This window comes from Marmota marmota, unplaced genomic scaffold (genome assembly GCF_001458135.2).
Source record: "Marmota marmota marmota unplaced genomic scaffold, marMar, whole genome shotgun sequence".
Classification (NCBI taxonomy): domain Eukaryota; kingdom Metazoa; phylum Chordata; class Mammalia; order Rodentia; family Sciuridae; genus Marmota; species Marmota marmota.
Genome location: NW_025999969.1, coordinates 1,854,544 through 1,878,592, shown reverse-complemented (window position 1 = coordinate 1,878,592; position 24,049 = coordinate 1,854,544). Strand labels below are relative to the sequence as shown.

At 34.2% G+C, this 24,049-nt stretch overlaps 1 protein-coding gene across 5 annotated transcripts in view; it reads right to left on the bottom strand.

The window, feature by feature from the left end:
* Window positions 1–24,049, bottom strand: part of Map3k13 (mitogen-activated protein kinase kinase kinase 13) — a 172,148-nt gene that overhangs the window by 145,841 nt on the left and 2,258 nt on the right. The window lies entirely within an intron of this gene.

The following is a 24,049-nucleotide window of genomic DNA, read 5'->3' as shown; positions in this document are numbered from 1 at the left end:
GCCATGCCCACATGATAAAGTCTCCATAAAACCCCAAAGGAGGCAGTTTTCAGAGTTTCCTCAATAAGTGAACACATGGAGGTTTCCTGAGTATGATACCCCAGTAAGAACATGAAGCCCCTTCCTATGCACCATGCCCTATGCATCTCTTTAGCTGTATTCTTTGTGATATTCTTTATAATAAACCAATAAACACCAAAGTAATTGTAACTCTGAGTTCTGTGAGCCATTCTAGCACCCTGAAGAGGGAGTTGTAGGAACCCTGACTTACAGCCAGTCAGAAACACAGGTAAAACAGCTTGGGCTTGCAATTGGCATCTGAAGTTGGGGAACAATCCCTGCTATCTCCAGGTACAGTCAGAACTGAATTGAAGTGAAGGATATCCAGCCTAGTATCTGCTGGAGCATTGATTGCTTTGGTGTGTGGGGGAAACCATACATTTGTTCACAAAAGTCTTCTGGGTTGATTGTTGTTGAGTGAGAGTATAAAAGAAAACGACTAAGCGCATGTATGAAGGCACGAATGGTGTGAATATACTTTGTATACAACCAGAGATATGAAAAACTGTGCTCTATATGTGTAATATGAATTGTAATGCATTCTGCTGTCACATAACAAATTAGAATAAAAAATTAAAATACAATAAAATAAAAAATAAAAGAAAATGAGTTTGAGTTTGTTTATTCTACTCACTTTTTATAAAAGCTATTCACTCTATAGATGTCTCAAAGGGTATTAATAAAAATGTTGGCATCTGAAAGAGAAAGGGGTGGAATTTCAAGAACACCTTTTCTTTTGGTTATAAATATATTTTGGCTCAAATATAGCCAAATATATTTATAACAAAAAAAATCCCAACAAAAAGTTATTTTCAATACAAAGATTTTTATGTGGCTTTATTAAAGAGTAAACTCTCAAATGCAAAATCAAGAAGCATTTTGACTTCTAAAACCCAATTGCATTTTCTCAAGTAAGGAAAAATACACTCAGTTCCTTCTGTTGAGAACTTTCTCTTATTTACCTCCTAGATCCTAATGACTCCCAAATTGATGTCTTCTGTTCAGATCTCTCTCTTTTCTTTAAATATTTTTGAAATATCTTAGCCAAATATGTAATAATAGCAATATAGTAAGCTAAACACTGTTCTGAACACTCAATTCTCATAAAACCCTATGAAAACTCTCCAGTTTGAAGATACACTCTATTGTCCTCATTTTATAGATCAGGACCTGGAAGCAAAGATAATTAATATTGCATTTGCATTAAAAGCATTTGTGTCAAGATTAAATAATTTGATTTGGGGATTTCTTTTCCCTCCCCTCCTTCCTTCCTTCCTAAAATTTCTTTAGGAGGCCTTCCCAAAGGAAGAAAGCTATATGTGATTTTATTATTTTCATTATATATTTCCATATTTTCTACAGGATATTCCTAATCTAGTGATTCTCAACTATGATCTATGACCAGCCAGCACCAACATCACTAGGGAACTTGTTAGAAAGTTCTCAGGCCCCTAACTAAACCCAATGAATCAGACATTCTAGGGCAGGACCCAGGAATATGGTTCATTAAAACTTGCATGCACACAGGCTGTGCTTTCTTCTCCAGGGTGATTCTGACACACACTAAAGTTTGAGAACCATTTTCCTAATTTGTAATGTACCAAGAAGTTACAGTTGGCCATATATTTCATATATCAAGGTATAGTTAGATATTTTTGTTAATATTATTGTATCTCTTAGAAGGGGGAACTTGCTTGAAGTCATTTCACAAATACCTTTATTAAGCACTTCCCATATGCCAGAGAATGAATGTGAAAAATTAGTAGTCTAGTAAGATAAGCAAAAATCTAATGATTATGATACCAAGTGGGTAACACAGTAATAGTGATATATCAGATGGTGAGGAGGGGAGAACTGGAATAGGTCCACCACAGTGTCTTGAATTCTTAGGAACTCCTACACTCCACACTTCTGGGAAACATTGTTTCTTGGAAGCATATCCTACTGCCCTAACCTAGGAACCCATATCCAAAACAGGAACATTGTCATAGCAGAATTTCCTGTGCTCTAGTGATTAATAAACTCAGTAAGGTCCTTCCTCCTTAGAATCAACAGGCTATGAGGGACCAGTAAAGAAAGCAGCCAATCTAAGCTGCCTCATCATCCAAAGAAACTTCCAATTTTAGTCCACAAGTAATTATAATAATTCACCCTTTTCCCAATACTACTTCCTGTTTTTCATGATTGTAACAGATATTTCAAAAATATTTGAAGTATAAACTTTTTGAACATGTTCTACACCTTTCCAATTTCACATTCCCCTATTAATTTAATAGTTATTCTGAATTTAATATTCATCACTGAAAAGAAGCAGTGGTTCTGGAGGGTCATGTGGCTCAATTGGAGGAGACAGCTTACATTATATTTTCATGAAAATATAAAAGGTGCATTTGAAACTTGTGATTACTCAATATTTTTCTAATAGTCAATGTCTTTATTATTTTTTAATATGAAATTCAGAAAGCATATCCATATGTCTTATTAAAGTTTTATATTCATTTAATATTTGATTTTTCTCACTGGCTATAAACAAGGGATAGGCCTTCTAATAATCATACTACTTTGACAATGGTCAGTTTTCCTTGGAGAACTTTATTATCTATTTTCTTACTGTCCAAAATACCATCTCACACTGATTATTTGCATATAATGCTGTAATTTCCTTGCATCAAGATGATTTTGATTTCAATACAGGGTACTTCCTCAATTGATATTCCATATGTAATGACTTGGTAAGTGTTGTTAATTTGTTTAAGAGCACCTGGATTGTATTTTATGCCCTTCCCAGGGTAGCACAAAGTAGGAAATGTCTGTATCGTATAAATCCACTTCTCCACTGAGCAATTTTCATCCTAATTTGTAATGTACCAAAAAGTTACAGTTGGCCATATATTTCATATATCAAGGTATAATTAGACATTTTTGTTAATATTATTGTACCTCTTAGAAGGGGGCACTACAATCTCCTATAGAATCCTGCTAGGGACAGAGCCAGAAGGGTGATTCCCATTCTCTATTCAGGCATCTCTGAATAACCCTTGAAACACACACACTTGCAGAGACAGACTCACAGCAAAACAGCCAAAGAGATAAAATTAGCACTGAGACCTGAGCCTTCATTTTCCATTGGCATCTTGGAGACTGAAAAGAAGCAGTGGTTCTGGAGGGTCATGTGGCTCAACTGGAGGAGACAGCTTACAAGTAAATGCCCTTTTCCTTGGCCTACAGCCTATGGCCAACTGTCAATCTTCCGAGTATCCAGGAGAGAAATAACTTCATGTGAAAAAATGGAATTCAAAAAGAAAAAAATGGAATTCAAAAATCCCAAGGTTTCCCCAGTCTCCTGAAACTATTTGTGACACCAAGGAGTAGTGGTTATTTACCCATTGCCTTTCTAAATAACATTCAGGCTCTTAAAAGAGTGATAAGTTTTACATCTTGTACTCAATATGATTTATTTGTCTATTTATTGATTTATTTGCAGTACTGAGGATCGAACCCAAGGACTCTCTGCTACTGAGCAACATTTCCATCCCTTTTTACTTTTATTTTTTTGGGGGGGACAGGGTATTGCTAAATTGCTGAAGCTAGCCTCAAGCTTGCAATCCTCCCACCTCAGCCTCCTGAAAAGCCAAGATTACAGGCATACACCACCAGGCCTGACTCAACATTAGTTTTTGAGATTGACCCATTTGATACAAGAAGCTCTACAATTAATTCACTATTGAATTTTATTCGAATAAATAAATAATCCAGCAAAGCTCCCTTATTCTCCTCTTGGTAGAAATTTAAGCTGTTCCCTATTTTTTTTCGTTTAAAACAATGAAGTGGACATTTTTAATAGGTTACTCAGTAAATATGAAAGACTACCCCAATACCCACTCCCTTTTACTTGCAACCAAAAGTACAGAAATTCTTCCATAATGGTTGAATGAAAAAGAAAAGAGAGTCTAAACTCTAGTTCAAAACTAGTGAGCCAGACTCTAATCTGGGGGATTGAGAACTCTTTGAGACATCAGGGAACCCAGATGTCTGAGGGCCTCCCTGGGCTGACATAAAAATAAATAAAGATGAGTCTATGGCTGAGCATAGACAAATGGAATTGTTAGATTAACAAAGAAGGGAGGAAACAAAGGGTACCACTACCAGGAGTGCCCTGGTCCTGGTGTTAGCAACGGATCTGGGCCTGGAGTCTGTGGATCGAAGCAGTTTCTTTCCTTCCCCTAGTGCCTTACATTGTTTGCTTCATATGAGAGAATGGTAGGTAAAGTGGATAGGGTTTTGTAATTGTAACTCTGCCCAATTTTCTGTATTTCCCTTGAAATTTTTATGAGCACTGTTATGGGTTCAGTTGTGTCCCCTCAGAAGATAAGTTGCAGTCTTAACTCCTAGTACCTGTAAATGGACCATCATTTGAACATAGGCTCTTTGCATATTAAAACAAAGTCATGTTAAAATTATAGTAGGCTCTAATCCATTATGACTGGTGTCCTTACAAAAAGAAAGACCATGGTAGTATAAGAAGCCCCAGACCTCATGTCCCACAGAGACACCAACTTAGTAATATATGGTTGAAAAAGCCGCAGAAGAACTCCCCAGTTAAGAAGTCACAAGAGGGGCTGGGGTTGTGGCTCAGCGGTAGAGCTCTTGCTTAGCACTTGCGAGGCCCTGGGTTTGATACTCAGCACCACATAAAAATAAATAAATAAAGATATTGTGTCCAACTAAAAAATAAATATTAAAAAAAAAAAGAAGTCACAGGAATCCCATGTAAGCTCAAAGCCAAGAGCAGCCACACCGAAAGAGGTATGAAAAGTCATTTCTGCAATGGTCCTCCCCACAAGCCAGCCTAACTTTTTAAAAATGGAAGTAAACACACAACTCAAGGAGTTGAACATGCATCCAAAGTTTTAGTTTTTGGAGGGATTGTCCAAGGGAATGGCTTCCATCTTGCCTGAGCTGGAGCACTGATAGAGTCAGCATACTCTGGATGCTTGGAGGCCACTGAAAACAGGAGAGAGCTTAGCAGTTAAATTTAGATATAGCCCCTAAAAACCTATAGTACAAACAGATAGAAGTTGGCAGACCTTAGAGCAATTAGGAGAAAATGCCCAACCCTGACTTCTCCCTCTAAAGGGAAAGGAAAGAGAAGAAAGTTGTCCAATTTCCCAGATTTTCAGGGGAATGTCTGTAGGACTGGTTTCTATCAAGCCTGACTTGGAGTGCCAACAGAATTGGGAAGTTTGGATGTCTAGGAGATGGTGAGAAAAAAAGAAAGCTTTAAGGAGCTTGTTGGAGCACCAGAGAAGATGCAATACCATAGAAACACACCAGAGGGAGCAACATATCACTACAAGTTAATGAACAGAAACCCACAAAGCTCTCTAATTGAAAAATTATGTGCACAGCTCAGAGAAGATGCATCCCCATAAAAGGTTTGAGGGGTTCTAAAACTCTCTAGCTGGGCTGATTAGTTAAGATCTTCTCTGTATGAAGCCAGCCCATAAGACTGGAAAAGGTGTCTGGCTTTTTTTCAAATGTGTAAATATCAGCCCCCGCTAAAACAAACAAACCAGGAAAAACACACACACACACACACACACACAAAAAAAAAAAATCAAAATGAAACCAACCAAACAAAAAAACCCAAGGCAGGGCTGGTGTTGTATCTCAGTGGCAGAGCGCTTGCCTCACACATGTGAGGCACTGGGTTTAATTAAAAAATAATAAGTAAAATATTTTGTTCCTTTACAACTAAAAAAATAAAAACCCAAGGCATACAAGAGGGGAAAATGGTTCAATCAAAGGAAAAAAAAATGAATCTCAAGAAACCGATCCTAAATAAATGGAGGTTTATGAATTAACAAACAATTCAAAATATTGTCTTAAACTCAATGCGCTACAAGAAGACACAGACAACTAAATAAAATCAGGTGAATGATTCACGAGCCAAATTAAGATTTCAACACAAGAGATAAAAATTATTTCAAAAAATCAAACAGAAATTATTTAACTGAAGAATATAACTGAATTGAAAAATTCACTAGAGACTAGTTTCAATAGCAGATCTGATCAAACAGAATAAAAAGTCATCAAACTTAATAACAGATCATTTAAGGTTATTAAGCAAGAGGAATAAAAAGAAAATAGAATGAAGAAAGGTAACAAACATTTAAAGAACTTAGGGGTGGGCTGGAGCTACAGTTAAGTTGATAGAGTGCTTGCCTCACATGCACAAGGACATGGGTTCAATCCCCAGCAACACACACACACACACACACACACAAAGACAAACAACCTTGAAAGCAGCAAGAGGAAAACAACTTGTCACACACAAGAGAGCTCCTATAGGATTATTAGTGGATTTCTCAGTAAAAACATTTGAGGCCAAGAGGGAGTGGGATGATATATTCAAAATTCCAAATCACAAACAAAAATCCCTGCCATCCGGAATATTACATGAAGCAAAAGAGTCCTTCAAAAATGAAAGGAAAAAAAACCCTTTCCAGAGAAGTAAAAACTGAGGGAGTTCATGATCATTCAACCCATTTTATAAGAAATATAAAAAGAAATGCCTCAAATTGAAATGAAAGGACACTAGACAGCAACACAAAAGCATATGAAAACATAAAGTTCTTAGTTAAAGGTAAATTATATAGACAAATAAGGAATACTATATTCCTGTAATGGCAGTATATAAATCACTTTTAATTATGGTATTGATTTTAAAAGATGTTCATAGATACAAAATATGTAATTGTGATATCAATAACATGAAGTAGGGAGTTATGCCAAGGAGAAGAGTTTCTATATGTTATTGAAATTGTTTTCTCAGTTTAAAACCAATTGTTAAAACAACAAGATATTTTATGTAACCTCCATTGTAAACACAAAGAAAATACCTATAAAGACATCAAAGAGAATAGAAAGCAATCAAAGGACGTCTTCACAAAAAGTTAGTGAAGACATACGGAACACAATTAACAAAACAGTATTAAGTTCTTCCCTATCAGCAATTACTTTAAATAGATTAAAATTTCAATAAAAGAAATAGGGTGGATGACTGGATTTCTTTTTAAATCAAACTATATGCTGTTTATAAGAGATTCATTTTAGATTTAAAGACACATATAGGATAGAATTCTACAAAAGGGAAAAATATATTCCATGAAAATATAACCAAAAGGGACCAGGGATGGCCACACTAATATCAGACAAAATAGACTTTAAGTAAAAAACTGTCATGAGACAAAGAAAGACATATATAATATTTAGAAGTTGAATCCATCTGGAAGATATAACAATTATAGACATGTATGTACCTAAATATAGCATATTAAACAAACATACATTAAACAAACATTGAAAGACACAAAAGGAGAAATAGTCACATAATGATATACTATGAGATTTCAACACCCCACTATTGACAATGGATAAAGAACCACATGACAGAAGATTAATAAGAAAACAGAGGACTTGACACTATAAGATAATTGAAACTAATAGATAAATTCGGAATATTAGACCCAACAACATGAAGAATACATTCTTCTCAGGCACACATGGAATATTTTCTTGACTAGATCATATGTTAGGCCATAAAACATATCTTAAGAAATTTCATAAGACTGAAATTATGCCAAGTATCATTTCCAACAACAATGGAATGAAACTAGAAATCAACAACAAAAAGAAAACTTACATAATGTGGAAAATAAACAATGCTTAAAGACTGGCAGGCAAAAGAAGAAATCACAAGGGAAATTAGAAGACATTTTGAGAAAAAATGAAAACAAAACACAACATACAAAAACTTATAATATGCAACGAAATCAGCACAGCGAAAAGATTTTAGGGATATGTGTCTACCTTAACAAAAAAGAAAAGTCTCAAATCAACAATCTGACCTTTTATATCAAGAAATTAGAAAAAGAATGACAAATTAAACCCAAAGCTGGTAGTATGAAGAAAATAATAAAAACTAGAGCAGGAATAAATAGAAAAAGAATATGAAAAAAAAGTCAATGAAACTAAGCACTGATTTTTCTTGAGAAGATGAACAAAATTGACAAAGCCTTAGCTAGATTAAGGGGAAAATATAGAGAAGATCCAAATAACAAAAATTAGAAACAAAAGAGAAGATAGTATATCTGATGCTACAGAAATTTAAAAGACCATAGAACAAGCAGAAAAAATTATTCACCAACACATTAGATAACTTAGAAAAAATGGATACATTTTTAGAATACAAACTGCCATGACTCAAATATGAAAAAATTTAAAAATATGAAAAGATGTATTACTAGTAAGGAGATTGGATCAGTAATCAAAAATCTCACAAAAAAATAAAGTACAGAACCAAGTGGCTTAATTAGAGAGTCTACAAAATATTTAAATCAATTCTTCTCAAACTCTTCCAAAATTAAAAAAAAAGAAACACTTTCAAACACATTTTATAAGACTAGAATCACCCTGATACTGAAATCAGAGACACACACCACAAGAAAACTAGAAGCCAATATCTCTGATAAATATTAATGTAAAAATCCTCAAAAAAGTACTGGCAACCTGAATTCAATAGCACATTAAAATAATTATACACCATAATCAAGTAGGATTTATTTCTGGAATACAAGGATGATTCATTAAAAAATCAATGGAATACAACACATTAGCACAAAGAAGGCCAAAACCACACAATAATCTCAATTGATGCAAAAACAGCATTTGACAAACTTCAGCACATTTTTATGATTAGGGGAAAAAAAAACACTCAACAAACTAGTAATAGTAACACATTACCTCAATATGGTAAAGGCCATATATGGAAAGCCTACTGGTAACAGTATAGACCATAGTGAAAAACTATAAGCTTTCCCTCTAATATCAGGAGTAAGACAAGGACACCCACTATCACCACTTCTATTCAACATAGTATTAGAAGTTCAAGCCAGAGCAATTAGGCAAGAAAAAGAAATAGAAGCCATTCAAATTGGAAAGGAAGAAGTAAAATTATTTTTGTCCACAGTTGACATGATCTCATATGTAGAAACCACTAAAGATTTCACAAAAGAACTATTAGAACTTACAAATTAATTCAGCAAGCAAAGTTGCAGAGTATGAAGTTAATAAACAAAAATCAATTGTGTTCCTACACACTAACAATGAACAACCCAAACAAAGAAACTCAGAGAATTATCCTATTTACAGTGCTTAGTTTCATTGACTTTTTTTTCATATTCTTTTACAGTGATATCAAAAAGAATAAAATAATTAGGAATAAATTTAACAAAGGAAGCAAAAGACCTGTATGATGAAAACTACAAAACATTTCTGAAATAAACCGAAGATGACACAAATAATGGGAAGATATCTGATCTTCAGGTAACAGAAGACTTTATATTATAAAAAAGTCCATACCACTCAAAATGATCTACAGATTCAATGTAATCCCTATCCATATCCAGTGGCATTTTTCGGCAGAAATGGGGGAGACATTCTAAAATTCAAATGGAAGCTAAAAGGAACCCAAAATAGCCCAAGCAATCTTGATATAAAAACAAAGCCAGAGGCCTCATATAGCCAGACTTCAAGACATATTACTAGAACTACAGTAATCAGAACAATATAGGATTGGAATAAATATACATCATCCAATAGCACAGCACAGAGATCCTAGAAATAAAGCCTAATAATATATGGACAAATGATCTTTAATAAGGGTGCTGAGGCTGTACAATAGGGAAAGGAGAGTCTTCAATAAATGGTGTTGAGAAAACTAGATATACACATGCACAAGAATAAAATTGGGCCCTTACCATGTACAACATACAAAAAATAATTCAAAATGGATTAAAGACCTAACTGTAAGATCTGAAACCATAAAAAAAATCCTAGAAAAAACCTCGAGGGGAAAGCTTCATAATGTTGTATTTGACAATAATTTCTTGGTAGTAATTTGTACAGGTAATAAAACCAAAAATAGACAAATGGGACTATATCAAACTTAAAAATTTCTGTGCAGCAAAGGAAATGATCAACAGGGTGAAAAGGTAACCTAAAAAATTGGAGAAAAGGTCTAGATTATGCAAAAAGACAAATACTGCACAATTCCACTTACATGAGGTATCGAAAGCAGTCAAATTCTTAGAAATAGAAAACAGAATGGTCTTTGCCAAGGCTTTGGGGGAGGAGTAAAAGGGAGTTGTTCAAAAGGTAGGGAATTTCAGTTTTGCAAGTTGAACAAGTTTGAGATCTGTTTCTCCACAATGTGCATAGAATTAACACCAGTGTACTGAATACTTAAAAATGGTTAAGATGGTCATGAGGCCGGGGTGTGTGGTAGGGGGGAATCGGGCAGGGAGAGAACAGAGACACAGACAATAGGGAACATAGCAATGTGAAGATGGAGGGGGACATTAGATTTATGCTGCCACAAACCAAAGGCTTCCAAGGACCAGCAGCAAGCACCAGAAGTTTAGAGAAAAGCATGGGTCATATTTTCCCCTAGATCCTCAGGGAGAACATGGCCCTGCCAACTCCTTGGTTTAAGATTCTAGCCTCCAGAACTGTAATAATAAAATTCTGTTGTGTTGTGCTGTAACAGTTTATGGTACTTTGTTTTGGCAGCCTTAGAAAACTAATGCACTGAATGGAGACTTCCTTCTATGGTTTGAATACAGTTTGCTCTTTGCCCCCAAATCATGTTGACAGGATTCTCTTAACTGTGTTAAGAGGTGGTGGTAAGAGGTAAATATAAATAGGTCATTAAGAAGGACTAATGAGCTGGGTATAGTGGCACATGCCTGTAATCTCAGTGACTCTGGAGGCTGAGGCAGGAGAACTGCAAATTTGAGGCCAGCCTCAGCAACACAGCATGACCCTGTCTCAAAAGAAAAAAAATTTTAAAGGAGGTGGGGACGCAGCTCAATGGTAGAGCGCCCCCTGGGTTCAGTCCCTGGAGGATGGGTGGGGAGTGGCAAGGGATTAAAGGGATTAAAGCCTTTCTCAAGGACATGGGTAGTTAACTCTTGCCAGAATGACTTAGTAACCTAATGGCTTAGTAACCAATGGCAGTGGGTTTTTACAAAGTTAGGCAGCCCCTTGTGTTTTGTCTATTCTGTACATGCCTGCTTGCTTGTCTTTTGCTTTTCCACTGCATTGACACAGCATAAGACCCTCCTCAGATAGGGTTGCCCAATCTTGGACTTTCAGTCTCCAGAACTGTGAGCTAAATAAACCTCTTTCTTTTATAAATTACTCGGTCTCAAGTATTCTCTTATAGTATCAGAAAATGGACTAAGACACTCTCCTTTTGTCTGGGGAGTGATTCAAAAGTATTATTCTAGTCCATAGTGAGTATTTAAAAACTCATTAAAATCTTAGCTGCTTTCTTCTTATTCACTCTTTTGGTGGCTGTCTTTTCTGTGTTCTGTCAAAGATAGCAAAGTTCCTGTGTCCCATATCTACTCAGAAGAGCTTGTCTCTCTGGAATTTCAGATCATTTGATTGCCTTGTGACCTCAAATCTCTAATGGGTTCAAGTAAATTTATGACTTTGTGGAGTATTAAGATTTTTATCATTGTTAGTCTCACATTCACTTGAGACATTTCCCAACAGAAATGTCTTCTCATAATTCAATAAAATATTTCTTAGATTTGATAGATTTCTATTTTTCAACTTTCACCAAAAACTACAAATGGTTTTTGACATAAAACCATACTGTCTCATTTACTTGCTGTCTACCAACACTGTTAATTTTCTCTATTTTTGACATAAATTGTAACCTAAGAAAATGCTATTATATTTTAATATTCCATACTTATTAAAACATCTCTAAATTGATTTCATAAATTTTCTTTATCTTGGTATTTGCTTCAATTTCTGTATTCACTCTATACATGAATCTGCAATGCATATATTGGTATTTTTCCCTTTGGAAAAATACCAATATATGCCAACTTCACATTCATGGGTTAGCTTTTTGTTTTTCAAAATATTCTTCTTAATACCGATGAATGTGCTTCTGAGTTTTCAGTTTTGCCACTTACATTTTAATATACTTCTATATTAGTAAAACCACATGGTTATGGTTAATATAAGATGTAAATCTTTGGAAGTCATCCTTGTCTCTTGTTGTGTTTTCTATGTAATTTTTCTATTTATTTATATCTGTTCTCTAACTTTCTCCAATTAAATTAGCTACCATTTTATACATACTTATTTTTAAATGTTTTGGAGGCTTCAGAAGAAGATACTACCAATATTTTGACCATTTATATATTTTCCACTTATCTTAGTCTATTTTCTATTGCTATAATGAATATCTAAAGCTAAACAATGTAGAAAGAAAAGAAAGGTTTACTTAGTTTACAGTTTTAGAGACCCAAGAGCCTAGTCCTGCTCAGCTCTGGTGAAGGCCTCATGGTAGATGACACCACCGTGGCAGGAGCACATGTGAGAATGGCAGGTCCTGCATGTGGGGAAAAACAAATTCAGGGGAGAATCCAAACTCCCTTATAATAACCCATTCTTGTAGCAACTCATCTGGCCCTGTGAGAACAAATTAGTCCAACAGTAATGCCCCCAGTGACCTAACAGTGACCTAATTACATCCCACGAGGCTCCATATCTTAGAAGTTTTACTATCTCTCAACATAGCCACACTGGGGACCAACTTTCTAACAGGTAAATTTTTGGGGACACACTCAAATCAAATTCAAACCACAGCTCCACTGAAGAACAAGCTACTGAATTCAAACTTGTCAAAAGTATGAATACTTAATTACATGTTAACACCATATCTGCAAATAGCAAGTATTCAATAAAAATTATTTGAATGAGTATAATATATATTAACATTTTGAAAAATTCTTAGTTTAAACAAACTTTTCCCCATGATCTCAAAACTACTTTGATTTTTGTATAAATTGCAACTTTATTTTATATGCAGCCACATTAAGACAATTCAGAAATATGTGGTACACATCTGTAATCCCAGTGACTTAGGAGGCTGAGGCAGAAGGATTGAAAGTTTGAGGTCAGCCTCAGCAATTTAGCAGGACCCTCAGCAAGTGAGACCCTGTCTCAAAATAAAAAATATAACAGGACTGGGGATGTAGTCAATGGTAAAGTGCCTTTGGGATCAATCTCCAGTTCTATGAAATAATAAAAATAAAAAATGTATATCTAATTAAGCAATTCCACACAAGATTAACTCATTAATTCACTTAATAAACATCTATTTAGTACTTCTAAATCAAATATTGTTGTGGATACATTTTGTATTTTATGTGTATGTCTATGCATACACACAAATATATAATGTATATATTATTTTAGATTTAATCTAAACAGCATTTCCTAAAAGACTATCCCAAAGGTTGTTAACAGATTTTTATAAGCAGAAAAAAGTTATGGCTATACATAAATTGGAAAAATCTAACATGTGTTATAAATTTCTAAAAAGAAATGTAATATTTTCTAAACTTATGTCAATACAGGACAGTTTTGGATTGTATTGTCTATTCTAGTTGTGTCAGGCATTCTGAGTTAACACAGATTGGGAAATGCTAAGTTTAAAGTACAGATATATTTTCATCCTCACTATATGGCAAAATCTGTGTCAGCAAATAAGCTGGGAGATATTTTCTTTCTGCCACTTCAACACTTTTACTGAAAATAAGATCGTTCTGCTTCTACATCATTTATGCTAGAAGATATGATGACCTCTGCATTATTTTTACCCCAGAGATTCTGTCTGTTCTTAGGTTTTCTCCTGTTACTTATCAAATGACAAAAAGAAGAGATGCTTATTTCTAAAAAAATGAACATAAAGTTCCATCATACAAACATGTAAGAAAAATTTGATTAAAACATTTCAAAGGATATAAAATAGTGTATAGCTATAGATTAAATAGAATATGATAATTTAGTCAGCAAGGTGTTACGTAAGGCAACATAATGCTTTTGGCAAAATTACTTTTCCTATGTGCACTATTCATTTTAATGGTTCTTTGTGTTCTTATAATATGTTCTCACTTCTTTTTTGGGGGGTACCAGGGATTGAACTCAAAGACACTTGACCACTGAGCCACATACCCAGCCTTATTTTGTATTTTATTTAGTGACAAGGCCTCACTGAGTTGTTGAGGCTGGCTTCGAATTTGTGATCCTCTTGTCTCAGGCTCTTCCCAAGCCACTGGGATTAGAGGCGTATACCACCACACCCAGCATGTCCTCATTTCTTCTCCTTGAAATATGTGAAACATAAATTTATACACACACACACACACACACACACACACACACACACACACACACTACAGTATTTTCCTAAAAGTCTACTGTTGGTTTAGTTCTTCTCTTTCAAAGCTAAAGAATGGGGCAAGGCAGACAATTCACTTCAAAAAGTACTGTTTATCTCCACATCAAAGAAAAAAAATCATGTAAGAGCTAGCATATCTTCTATGGAAAAAGCTAACATGTGTTATAAATGTTATAGCTAAATATTCTCATCTTTATTCAAAATACCAGTTTTGTTTAGAAAGTTCAGCAGAGTTCACCTACAATCCTGCAAATCATCTCAGCATGCCCTGCTTATTTATCTCTGGCCTGCAGGTATCAACACAATTTTCATATTTTATTTTAAATGATAAAAAAGACAAAATAGAATTAAGAAAATATCCATACCATGAACAGAAAGACATGTGCTATATGTAAATGTCCCATTTAACTTTATACACACACATCAGATAGCTCTGATTTAGGTTATTAAATTGGTGAGAGATTTCTAAAAGCCTAATTCACCCCCTTTCATTTGTCCTCCCCAATTCAGCTGTTGACTATATAAGATCCTATTTCTAAATAGTTAATTATCTACCTCAAAAAGAAGTCAGGAACTGGGTGTGGTGGTGAACACCTGTAATTGCCTATAATCACAGCTACTCAGGAGGATGAGGTAGGATTGAAAGTTTGAGGCCAGCCTCAGCAACTTTTTGAGAACCTCAGTAATGAAACCCTGTCTCAAAATTAAAAAAATAAGAAGGGCTGGGGTGGTAAAAATGCCCCTGGGTTCAATTCCCAGTATCAAAAAAAAAAAAAAAAAAGAGGCAGGCTCAACTATTGGACTTTCATACTATTTTATGATCAGAGTAGGAGAAACTAGAGCAGTTATGTGATGGTTGGTATCTTTGACAGCTGACTTTCAAAAACATCCAGTTACTAAATTTGAATCAACCTTGGAAACGTCCTCCACGTGACATAAGCAGAGGCTGATAACCACAACTGCCATCTCTTAGATATTGCAGATTTGTTACAATGGACCCACTGTGTATATTTTATGCCAATAGGTAATTTCCAAATACAGAAAGCAAGTTTTTTCTAGGAAAGGAATTTCACAATCTCTTATAGTTAAATAGGTTTTTAGAGTTTGTGACTCAAGTATTTGTGACCCATGCCACAGGACAAAGTTCATGATTCCAGACCAATCATCATTTCTGAGCAATAATTACTTCTGAGCAAGCTCTATAATGAGGCAAACTTACAACCTGCCCTTTTTTTAAATATTTATTTCTTAGTTGTAGTTGAACACAATACCTTTATTTTATTTATTTATTTTTATGTGGTGCTAAGAACTGAACCCAGGGCCTCCCAGGTGCTAGGCATGCACTCTACCACTGAGCCACAACCCCAGCCCTACAACCTGCCTTTTGCCACTATGCAGGACTTTCTGCACATTAACTCTACCCACTTTAATATTACTATTATAGTCTGTTTTTTTCTCTTTATGTCTTCCTTCCATTGCACTATAAATGTTTTTGGAAGACATTTCAACTATTCTTTAGACCAAGGCAGTATATAAATTTAGTTAACTAGCCTTTACAAAAACATTCTGAAACATTTAACTCTCATAATTTGAGTTATAGGTCCCATTGTCCCAAATATGCACCTCTATGAATACAGGTTAAATTCATATATTGAATAAATATGTTCTAAGTGCCTACTGTGTCAGCACCTGTTCTTGGTCCTGGGGGAAATAATGATGAAGAGCCAGATAGTAACTACCACGGAGAAAAATACAGCAGAGAAGGAAAACAGGGATACCATATAATTAAGATACTCAGAGAAGGTCTTATCGAGAAGGTGGCACTCACACATATATCAGATAGATAGATAGATAGATATAGATATATAATATCTCCTAAAGGACCTGGAAAAGATGAAGGATACATAGATATCTAGGATAAGAGCATTCCAGGTATAAGGTATATCAAAAACAAAGCTGAGAGCCTATCTCAAAATAAAAAATAAAAAGGTAAATGGATATAGCTCAGTGGTGGAGCAACCCTGGGTTCAATCCCTAGCACACACACAAATAATAATAATAATAATTATAATTATATTAGGGGACAAAAAAGATTAGAGTTGTACTTTTAAAAGATTACTCTAAAAGCAATTATATTGGAGTAGGGAAAAGTGAATATAGAAGACCAGTCAAAAGATATTGTGGAAGTGCAGGCAAAATTGACAATAGAATAAGGGTGTAGAAGTGAGAACAGAAAGAGAACAAAGAGGTAGTCTGAAAGATATTTAGGAGGTAGAAAAGAGAATTTGAGGGGTTACAGATGTAGCTTAGTGGTAGAGCATTTGCCTATACTGTGTGAAGCACTGGGTTCAATTCTCAGCAACATATAAACATAAAGAAATAAAATAAAGGTATTGTGTCCATCTACAACTAAAAAATATTTTTAAAAAGAGAATTTGATGACAGATTAAATTCATGAGGGTTGAGGAAGAAGGTCACAGAAGGCTGAAGTTGCCTAATTACATTTCTTAAACTTTGGCATAGGTACTAATATTTTCTATATGGAGAGGTAGCACCATCAATGTGATTTTTGGTGTGAGTGTAAGTGGAGAGGTAGGGGGAAGAACAACAAAAAGTCAATTATGTATGGTTATAAGTCTTTATATCACAACTGCAAATTATTGTACACATAATACTTAATTTGCAAAATATGTGCAATTTGTTCTGTCTCCACCAATGAAAGAAGCTTGGTTATTACTGTTCTGGAAAAATGAAGCAATTAGATTCTACATTAAATCTCCTGATCCACATTGCTAACACTATACATTTACATAATTTTTAAACTTGAGAAAATCAGTACTCTGTACCTTTATAATATTCTTAAGCAGAGAAAATCAGTACTTTGTACAACCTTTTATCCAAGTTTAAGCAACCTCAGGGTACCAAATATAGCACTTCAGTAAATAAATAAAGAATTCTGCCTCATCAATGAATTGGAAAGTACAACCCTTAGAGGAAGAAGCCATTTCCTATTGTTGAGTAGTACTGCAAAAGTCACCTATTCCTAACCAATGAAATCACTAAGGAGATAGATATGTTTTTAAAGGAAATGACTGAATAAGTTAACACCAGAGATTCACTGATCTTAAATAATTAATCTAAAGATAAACTCAGTTACTCAGAGAAAGAAAAAAACTGCATTTTCTCTTTTAGAGACCATCAAATTCCCAGTCATGCTAACTGTATCCTCTATAGTCTCTCTCCAGTTAGTCCTCAAACAATGCTAAACAAAACTGGGAGTTTATTTACCATGAGACCAGAAAGATAAAAGTTTTTTAAACAAATTTAACACAATCTTTCCACTAGTAGAAGTTGAACTAATCACATAAATGCTCTAACAGTCTGGGTGTCAGTATAAATAGTATCAAAGCCTGTGAGATTTATCTTTACTATGAAGTTAAAAAGTATTTCAGTTAAACTAAATGTTAAATTGATACTATCAATTCCTTCATCACAAATAGCAATATGTTGTGAAAAGAGATGCTGGGGCTGGGGTTGTGGCTCAGCAGTAGAGCGCTCGCCTAGCACAGGCAGAACCAGGATTCGATCCTCAGCACCACATAAAAAATAAAGGCATTGTGTTGTGTCCATCTACACTTAAAAAAATAAATATTAAAAAAATTTTAAAAAAGAGATGCTGAATATTCTGAGAATTCAAACGTGTAGAAAGGCATTAGTACTACAGTTATTCTTTAAGAACTGAAGAACTGCAATTGCAACTCACAAGAAAAATATCATTTTATTTAATAACCAACTATACACACATTCAAACATACATATAACTAAAACAATATTTACTCTTCCTATGTGGGAGGCATTGTGAAATATTCTACTCTATGTTCTTCATTTTTAAAAAATGCTGGTCACAATTTAGTAAATGGACATTGTAAATTGCTAATATATTACAACCCTTAATTACTTTAGAACATTATCAATGCCAATTTATAATTTGAGGGAAATTTGTAGTCTTCTCCTTTTTAGAATTAGCCCATAAGAGTATTCTAAGTATTCAGAGGGAGAAAAAAGTTTAATGTAGCCTTATTTCCACATATCCAGCTTGGACATAATACATGCTTTCAATTTGTGTTTAAATCACCTACCTTCCCAGGCCAAAGAGCAGAAAGAATGATTTGCAATCATGCAACACATGTCCCTACATCTGTATTGCACATTTTATTGTCTTTTTTATGTATATTATTTCATTTGAACCTCACAACAACCCTGTGAGGTAGGCAGGGAAAATACCAGGTTCCTTCACAGATAATGAAGATAATGTCAGTTAAACGACTTTCCCAATTATCATATAGCTAGTAAGAGGTGAAGGCAGAGATAGAATAAAAACCATCAAATTTCAGGTTGGGGGCTCTTTTCTCTAGAACACATGGAGTATAATCCAACCTCATAAATATATGGGAGGTTTTTTGTTTTCGTTTTTGATGCTGGGGATTGAATCCAGGCCTTACTCATGCAAAGCATATGCTCTACTAACCTCAAATATTTTTAACATTTAATTCTCATTTTCACATTCTTGATCCAACTTTTTGTAGGCTACAATAAAAGACCTAATTCCAAACTTATTATGCCAAGTTTATTCTGTCCTACCAAGAAAAACTTATGGCCATAGAACATATTTTTTGGAATGCACCATTTTGTTGGCTCTTGTCTAAAGGAACATAAGCAATATGAAAGACCCTAATGGTCAAGGAAACTGAAGTCAGAGAAAGAGATATTTTTTAAAGTATATTAATGGAGTTGGGTCCCTTTCAGCTTTCATTTTTGTGAGAGGGTTCAATGGAGAGCTTTAATGCAGATGACACTTGAAGCTTTTGAAGAGGATCTAAATCTTGATGTGGTTATTCATACTCAACTCTTGAATGCATAATGATGGTATGGTGGGTCATGGTCTTCAAAAACTTGGTACTTGATGCTTGAAAACAAAACACACACACACACACAAATTCTACTAGCAAGTCTAATGATTGTTTTTAAAAAGGGAAATTTAAAAGTTCTTTGGTCAATAATTAATCAGATCACTAGATACAATGCTGAAAGAATGAAAAAAAAACTATTTTAAAAAGCCATAGTATACAAAATATATTCATTGACTTATCTCTTTGATTAATGTTCTTCACTACAAATTGCAACAGAATTTGAAATTCTTACAGACTCATGTAGAGGCAGTAGTCAGATAAAAATGATTTAATAATTTCTTGAATCTCTTTGATCATTATCCAAAGTATCAGACTGTCTTAGAGCTTTTGATCTCTGAAAGCACAGCCAAAAGGCTTGTTGGAAGAGACAGTATAAAATGAAGTTGATTTTGTGGAATAGAGAAAGAAGTTGAAGTAGGAATATTATGGTTGGAAAATTTTTTTTTGAATGATGAATAAAAGTAACAAATCTTCAAATGGAAAAATTCTGACCACTTTGCAAGGTTCGAATGAAAAACAGCAAAAATATTGTAAACATGAGTACAATGTAATCAAAGAACAGTTATAGCGATCTGAAATTCTAGCTCAGGAAATAATTATACAGCCTATGCCCTGAGAGGAATGCCAGCATCTGTTCAATCCCCACCCCCCACTTTACTCTTTTTAGAGAGATTTTAATTTCATTATCTTAACTTTTTGTTCACTGTAACCTTTTTTAAAAATATGCTCCTATAAACTTGCCTTTTCCCCAAGAAACATTTAAGCTTTTAAAAAATGTTAATAAAAATAATAGCAGCTAATATTTGCTGAGTCTATAATCTGCTATATATACTTTGTGCAGATTAATTCATTTAATCTTCACAATTGCAAGAATTAGACAGTTGTGAATATGGGGATAATAAATGAAGAAACCAAGGCACAGAAAAATTAAGAAATTCAGGTAGTTACTTAAGTAATAATAGGGTAATAGAATATAAACTTATCTATAATAAATCAGTTTATTGCACTATAAAAGAAACTTTAGGATTTGAAAGGGACCATCAAAATAATCTAGTACATTGTCCCATACAATGAGAATCCTCACCCCTTATAACATTCCTGATGGTCAAACTCTGTTTAAGCAACTCTAAGGACCTAGAGTTCCCTCTCTCTCCACACAATCTGTTCCACTCCTGACCAGTTCTATATCTTCTCCAGGACTAATTTTGGACTCAAATAACAGAACAAATATACTTCCTATGAAGTTTCCCCACTTTTCCAAAGTCTTCTATTTCCTGAAAAAACAGTTCCAGTCCCCTTGATGTAGATTATCACAGCTGTCCCTTTATATAATCACAAAATTAATTTTAAAAGTTCTTTTATTCATCAGGGCAATTTTAGTAATGAAATCAGTTTGTGTATATTAATGTTCTGTGGGTTCACAGGTGTTTAATCTTGGCTCTACACAACTGAATGCTAGGAAAGGCTTATAGATGTAGTTTAAATCAAATTGAAAAGCAATAATTTTTGAATTTTTTTCCCTCTCAAAACAGTTACCATGAAACAGAATCTTAAAGATACCTTACACCTTATCTTATATTTTCATTTTCTTACCCTCAGGCTTTTGTCTGCCTTCCTATTACTTGGACCTTGTGCATGACCTTAAAACTTTCAAAATACTTTAAACTACTCTCAAGATTATGAATTAGCTCACCACAGGCCCAGATCTGAGGCCTCAAAATATTGACTTTTTTTCTTGTTGCATTAACTTTCAATCTGGAATTTCTGGTTTTCCATAAAGTTTTATATATATTAAATATGTAATATAATTATCATATATCAAAGTGTATGCACATACACACATACAGGCATCTTCCTCAATTTTATGTTCTCCACATGTAACTTATGTGTTCATCTCTTTCTTTTCTATGTCACCTTCACCACAATCTATCATCAGTGATTTTTTTTCCTTTGTGACCACAGTGATTAGTTCCAAGGATTTTCAGAAACAAAGCATCATTTAACAGAGATGACTATACCCAAAATTCTCGAAAGTATGGTATAAAATATGCACACCTGTAGTCCCATCTCCTCAGTAGGCTAAGACAGGAGAATTGCTTGAGCCCAGGTCTTTAAGACCAGCCTGGGGAATAAAGTAAAACCCCATTAAAAAAATTATATATATATATATATGGTCTGGGTTGTAGTTCAGTGGTAGAGCACTGGGTTTGATCCTCAGTACCACATAAAAATAAATAAATAAAATGAAGGTATTTTAAAAAACAAATAATATAATATCCAGGGATGGAGATTTAGCTCAGTGGCAGAGTAATTGCTTAACATAAACAAGGCTCTGGGTTTTATCTCCAGATCCACAAATATAAATAAATACCTGACATATCATAACCTGTTCTGTTCATCATGGCTCAGTCCCTAGATTAGTGACCTTCATCATGATTTGAACAAGATTAAAAAAAATCAGTGGTATCATATAGGTATGTAACCCATTTCAACTGACTTTTGAATAAAATCCCTTTACTAATGAAATGAAGATTTTTTATTTTTATATAGTTCATTTTATCACCCATTACTATTATTACAAAATGTCTCACAATAAAGGTTTGTAAGAAAGGTGGCTAGAGGAGTAAAAGTCACCAGACATTTCTGCTGAGTCCAGGGCAAATAATCAGCCAAATCAAAGTAAAATCAAATGAGATTATGCATGTATATCCAAATTGTCTTTCTGGTTTTACTAACTGAGAACAATCCATTTTTTGGAATCCCTTACCATTTCTAAGCATCAAGAACAAAGTGAACTAATAACTGTAAGACTTGTTTAAACAATTGGGAATCCAGGGGCTGGGGATATAGCTTAGTAGTAGAGCACCCACCTAGCATGTGCAAGGCCCTGTGTTTAATTCCTAGCCTCTTCCCCAGTTTAAAAAAAAAAAAATAGAGAGAGAGAGTATGTAAAGAGCAATTCAAATAAAACAAAGTCCACTCCATTCGGCAAAACCGAGAAGCTCAGAAGAACCATGCCAAACCAATACAAAGGTAGCTTGCAAACAACTACCACATCACTCGATCAGGTTATCGACATGCTATATACTGTACAGGAATATTGAATTCAGCAGCAACTAAGTACTCAGTATTCTGTAAGTTTTCATTAATAGTAAACTCTAATGTCAAGGTTTAAAACCTATTATAATATCACCAAATCTTCCTTGCAGCTCTAAAAAACCTTAATGCACCATATAATCCTTCTCCTTTTAAATAGTGCAAATAATTATAAGAACAGAAAGTCATAAAGAATAGTAATAGGCTCTCACATTTATTAAATTATCCCAAGGCCTTGCTGCTTGTTTCTGAATCTCATTAAAATAAGAACATGCTCAGAGTAAAGAATTTAATCCACCAGAAAAAAAGCATACATTAAAAAAATGTTAGTCTTCTTCCTATTCTAGACTGCTCATCTCATTTCTCCAGGAATTCTATTTATAACTCCTTATATATATTTGAAGAGATTTTCTATATGCTTTTTTTTTTCTTTTGACAGAGTCTTGCTAAGTTGCCCAGGCTGCATCAAACTTGGGATCTTCCTGCCTCAGCCTCTCAAGAAGTTAGAATTACATGCCTGGCTTAAAATAAATGCTTCTTTAAAACACAAATGAAAGCCAAGTGGGGTGGCAGAACATGCATGTAATCCTAGTGACTGGGGAGGTTAAGGCAGGAGGATCACAAGTTTGAGGCCATCCTCAGCCTTACCATAACCCTGTCTCAAAATAAAAATAAAACACAAATAGAAACATACTAAACATACAGCTTCCTTTTATCTATAATTTATTTATTTATTTATTTATTTATGGTACTAGGGATTGAGCCCAGGGCCTCTTTGCCACTTAGCTACATCCTCAGTCCTTTATATTTTCAGACAGGATCTTGCTAAGTTGCTGAGGGTCTCACTAAATTGCTGAGGATGATCTCAAATTTGTAATCCTCCTGCCTCGGCCCCACCCAGCCTATATATATACATATTTTTTTTCTCACTTAACAATGTGTCTTAGAATTTTCCATATCTGCATATCTGGATCCACTTCATTCTTCCTAATAGCTGTAAATTACAATACTGTGTGAAAGCATTTATTTAACCAGACATCTGTTGAAGCATGTCTATATTATTTCTAGTTTTATTTTGCTTTTTAATTTCAAACAATATGGTGATTAATATCTTTGGAATTTTTATGTCCAAGTACAAATACACATGAACATGAATCCCTAAGAGAAGTAATACCTGCTATTAGAATGACAAATTCTAAACAAGAAGCCAGAATACCTACAAAGGAGGCCAGAAAAACTACAAGTTAAATGCTTAGTGATTAAGGTGCCAATTATTATCACACAAAGTTAGAATTTAAGGTTTTGAAAATAAACAAACTAATGAATTATAGGACATAAAGTAGAAAAAGGTGAAGCTTTAAAGGCTGGGAGAATGAATCATGAGAGAGAAAAAGACAAAGGAGAAACAAATGAAAAGAAAATAGCATAAATAAAGCAAGATAAACAACAACAAAAAAAGACATTTTTTGGACCTGTTACTTAAACTTAAGGCACAACTGATCAGCAGATTTGAGACATATACTGATAGATAGCTGAACTTGGAAGCAACATGATTTAAATGACTGAGGCTTAATTTATACAGGGTGCCTGCAAA